Consider the following 5579-nt stretch of genomic DNA (forward strand, 5'->3'; position numbering starts at 1 on the left):
TATAATTAATTTTGCCCCTCATTTTTGCGGTATAACATCTTTTCTGCAAGTTTATTGTTTTCTGTTTTGAATTAAATTGATAATTAAGATCCATTTGTTACATCTAGTGATACTTTATTTTGCAATCGTCAACGGCTTTCAGCAGGATTTAAGAACATCAGTTGTTCGACCTATTAATCAAATACGTTTTCTTAAAATATATCTTTTCACTTGTTTTGTCTATTTGGAATTTGAGGTCAAATTTCGGTAAATGATAATTTCATTAATGTGAAGAAAAAAATACGAGGAGTAATAAAAGGTAAGAAAAAATTGATAATATCTGAATTGCGAAGAAGGCACGAATTTCTCATTTTATGAGAGAGTGAACAAACGCAGTTCAGTGAATTGAAATTGAATATCGACAAATACTATTTTCTATAGAAATTCTGGTGGGAAAGAAGAAAAAGACAAAAACGAAACAGGAAATTTATATTAGTTGATATTTTTACATAACATGATATAGTTTAAGATATATATATATGACCTTTCTGGTTGCATATTAAGAATCGAAGACAATTTCGCTTCTTTTTAATTATATATACGTACCGGTTGCTAGTGGCAAATCATATTTCACTATGTAACTAAATCGAATCGTATCGATGAAGGACTGTTGGTTAGCTTATACATAAAATTGAGAATGGAAATAGGGAATGTATCAAAGAGACAGCAAACCAACCATAGAAAAAACAACAGCAGAGGGGTACCAACAGGTCTTCAATGTAACGAGAAATTCCTGCACCCGGAGGCGTCCTTCAGCTGGCCCCTAAACAAATATATACTAGTTCAGTAATAATGAACGCCATACTAATTTCCAAATTATACACAAGAAACTAAAATTAAAATAATACAAGACTAACAAAGACCAGACGCTCCTGACTTGGGACAGGCGCAAAAATGCGGCAGTTCTTTTCTGTTATGAAACTTTGAAATTCTGTGGGTAAGCATTTTGACATAAGAAGTTTTCTAAGAAAAAAAGCTGCAAGGGCGCGTTAACATTCAAACTGGTCAAACTGGTACTCACACTGAATGAGTTATATACAACTTAGACCTAATTCGTACAAAATGCAAACAATAAATAGTTCTCAAAGGTAATCTTACTAAAAATATAAGATTGATTTCTTCTTTTCATATGAATCGGAGTTCCTTCAGACACTTTTCAAAAACAAGTAGATCAAAGAAGCCAGATTATTTAATTTCACTTTCAGATATATTGATGCTGTTCTTTCCATTAAAAATCCGAACTTTTCTGATTGGGTTTCATTAATATATTAGATAGATCTAGAAATTAAAGAAACAATAGATACGCGGCCTCCTCCGTCTCATTTTTAGAGTTATTCCTCGAATTTGACATACACAGTCATCACAGTACAAGAATCAATGACAAACGAGACGATTTTGATTTTGAAATTATCAATTTCTCCCAACTTTGTAGCAATATACCAACTTCATCTGCATATGAGATATACATTTCCCAACTTATTCGATATTCAAGAACAAGCAGCTGCTACTCCGACTTTGTAAAACGTCACCAGCGTCTTTTTTTTCTAAAACAAGGTTCATCGGAAGTTACCAAGATCTTGTTGATAAATATTCAGTATCAACTTCACAAATAATACATGATGGTCTTTGTGTTTAGATTCTGCGTACTGACGCTGTTTATCATCTTGATAACGTGTTATATTGTTCTTTTATTTGTCTTTGTTCTATTATTAATATTACTTTTACTGTTTGATCTGATTTCGTTAATATTCATTTGACGTGTCTCGGTACATATACATACCGTTAATGTATTATTTGTATTATCTTTCATTTTTGCTGGTGCGTTTTGTATGTTTGACTTTTTGTGTCTCTTTGGTACATGTATATGACGTGGCTCTGTGATTTTAAATATCCCGCCATTTTGTTATGGCATTATAATGTCATTTCGTGATTGTTCCATTATAATTTTTAAAATACTTTGAACGGCAAAATCATTTTATATCTCTTCCTTGTGACGTTTACATTCTGACGACTGACGTCACAGCGACTCTACACTAGAGTTGGTGTAAACCTTGTCATTCAGTTACAGGACTTCAAAAAATTCAATCCTTTATGGGTTGATTTAAAATACATATATAAGTTAGCAATGAATGTGGTTGTTAACTGAGATAGATTCTTTTTGTGCTTCTTTGTTCAATATTTGTTTGTTTTGTATCTAATTGAGATTGTGGCACGCTTATGACTGCTGTACCCCTATTTTGACAATTTCCCCGATTATATCTGTTTTGTTCACGCATCGTTGTAAATATAATGGAATTTGAGACGAATGTCAGGAGGCTGGCTTCATACAGGAACTTCTTAGGAAGAAATATAAGAAGTTAGCGTTATCCTTTAACTCTATTTTCCGCCGGCTATATAGATTATGTTCTTTCACTTAATAATTCATAATTTGGTGACTATGTGGAACGCATCTATCCCATCGAACTAGAGATAAAGGATACTACAGACACAGTTAAGTCGGCCTCATATCTTGACTTACATCTAGAAATTGACAATGAGGGTCGGTTGAAAACAAAACTTTACGACAAAAGAGATGATTTCAACAAATTTCCAATTGTGAACTTTCCATTTCTAAGTAGCAACATTCCAGCAGCACCTGCATACGGGGTATATATCTCCCAATTGATACGATATTCTCGTGCTTGCATTTCCTATCATGATTTTCTTGATAGAGGGTTGCTGCTCACAAGAAAGTTATTAAACCAAGAGTTCCAAAAGGTAAAATGATCCCTTCGAAAATTTTACAGACACCATCACGAGTTGGTTGACTATTATGGAATAACCGTTTCACAAATGATATCGGATATGTTCCGGCTTATGTCGTAACTACAATCCCCTTCCATTTCATGAATGTGACCTACCGAATTAGACTATTTACCGGATTTGATATTACATAAGCAACACGTCGGGTGCCGCATGTGGAACAGGATCTGCTTACCCTTCCGAGGCACCTGAGATCACCCCTAGTTTTTGGTGGGGTTCGTGTTGCTTCTTTAGTTTTCTATGTTGTGACATGTGAACTATTGTTTGTTTGTTTGTCTTTTTCATTTTTAGCCAAAGCGTTGTCAGTTTATTTTCGATTTATGAGTTTGACTGTCCCTCTGGTATCTTTCGTCCCTCTTTCATACAAGTGAGAGGTTTAGCGCTATAAAACCAGGTTCAATCCACCATTTTCTACATTTGAAAATGCCTGTACTAATTGAGAAATATGTCAGTTGTCCTATCGTATGATGTGTTTTATCATTTATTTATTTTTTGGCATTTGAATAGGGACTTACGTTTTGAATTTTTCACGGAGTTCAGTAATTTTGTGATTTTACTTTTCATTCGCATAAAGAAAAAAAAATCGTTTAATGTTGAGGTTGTTGAATAAAGCACATTCCTTTTTTTACAAGAAGAAAATGAATTTATGATTGAACCAAGTCTTTGTGTCAAAAATTTTAATAATAATTTTCCCAACATTTTTGACTTTATGGTTTATGTATAGGTTTATGTGTATCAACTGAAACGTGTTATAAATAAAGGAACCACGAGAGTGTCATATGGCAGTGTGGAATATTGAATGTCACGTTTAAACTGTTCGCATAAATTTCAGAGTCAACACATGTCTGATACCTCAGCTCAGACCAGTGATATACCAACTAATTAAAGATTAAAGCCCGTGAAATCCGACTTTTATTTCAATGTGGAAGTAAATGACGTCTGTCATAGATCAGTTTTCTTGTCAGGGCAACAATATACATTAGCTGGTCAAAGATTTGCACAGAATTTTGCTGAACATATTTGAACATTGTTTCATGGTGGTATATACAACATGTACAATATGTTGCCATGTTGCTAGGTTTTGTGTCTATAATAGGTTAGAAACGTATCCTTGAATTTTATTTATGATAACTTTTTGTAAATGCCTGAAAGAATTATTGTATGATGTATTCGACAATAAAAATATTCGTATCGGTTATAGTATTAAATCCTGGATTCAACTGATTTATAAAATCCATTAAAAATATGTCGAAAAACATGAAATATATGATTAAAAAACCCAGAGTCCATATTTTTAACAATGCGGGAAAACGAATATAATAGGAAATAACATTTAAACTCTACTTAAAATGACAAATCAAGAATAAGAGGACTATAAAAAATAAAAAATAAATCTTTTTTGTCAAGTAAGAGTGTATTTTCGTCAAGTTGCATTTTTAATAAAAAATAAAGGTATTTTTCATTCCATTTTATGTCAGAAAAACTGCACCGCAGAAAATAGCTACGACCGGGCAAAAAAAGTTTCATGTCACTCTCATTGATTTCTTTTATTTTAGGCAGTACAGCATTGGCTCTCTTTTGTAGTTCCTTTGCAGATGGAGCAACAGAATTAGTTCGTAGCAAGATTTTTCTAAAGCTTGTGGCTGAAATAGGAGTCTGAGCTAATGCGACTTGGGCACCTATATTCATTTTAGCAGAAAGGTATTGGTTCTGCCAAAAAAAAAATCAGCCTGCAGTTATTCCAGTCCATTAGAGGTGTCAGACCACCAATTAAAAGTCCCTATCTGTTCAACCAGATTTTGCAATTTTCACAGCGGCTTTCCAAATATTCTACCTTAAGTTTAACTTAAGAGAAACAAAGTATATCCTGAATTGTACATGTATCACCTTTCTACATGCCAATTTTCAACCCATGTTTAAAATCATATAAGAACGAAAAGGCCGGTCTCCCGAATTGAGGTAATACTAAACTTGAAATAACCCACTGTTTTTTCTGGAAATCTTTAATTAATTTACTAATATGGAGTGCATTAATCCCCAATCATGTTGAATGCAAACTCATAGACAAGTAGATTTTGGTTAAAAATGGTCTTTATATATTTTTCTTTCACCAAAAGTTTCATTTCTGCCAATGTGTTGGTTAGTCTTAGTAAACAATGAGCACTATTCTCAGATCTGCAGTGACATCACAACATGTAACTGACCAATCAATGATTAGCATTTTTGTTATGTAAACAATGTTGATAGGTGATGCGGATAAGATTCCTCTAGATTTTCCATAGACTTATTGCAAATTAATTTAATTGATATATATCATAACCAGTTGAATATAGTAATTTTACTCTTTTAATAATGTTAAAGACACTATATACTATCTCCATTTTGATTTTTAACATACTATAACCTCTGGTTAAAAAATAATAGGCAATATAAATAATCAGTTATCCCCTTCAAATAGATGAAAAATCTAGAGGATTCCGGATTTCATCACCTCCCGACAAATGTAAATGCCAGGATGTCCGGATCTGAGAATTTGTTGTCCGATTAGGCCTACTTTCACATACGTTCTAAATTGGAGTAATTGGTGGTCTGACATCTTAAGTCATAAAATGAGCCCCTCTTTTCTTGATTTGTCACTCTATTAATCGTCTTAATCGACAGATTGATTAATGCCCAAAATATTTCCGTACGATAATGGTCTTTTATTGTATTGCGTTGTATTTAGGTTTTTAGACGAA

The sequence above is a fragment of the Mytilus trossulus genome, chromosome 10 (assembly GCF_036588685.1).
Source record: "Mytilus trossulus isolate FHL-02 chromosome 10, PNRI_Mtr1.1.1.hap1, whole genome shotgun sequence".
Lineage (NCBI taxonomy): Eukaryota > Metazoa > Mollusca > Bivalvia > Mytilida > Mytilidae > Mytilus > Mytilus trossulus.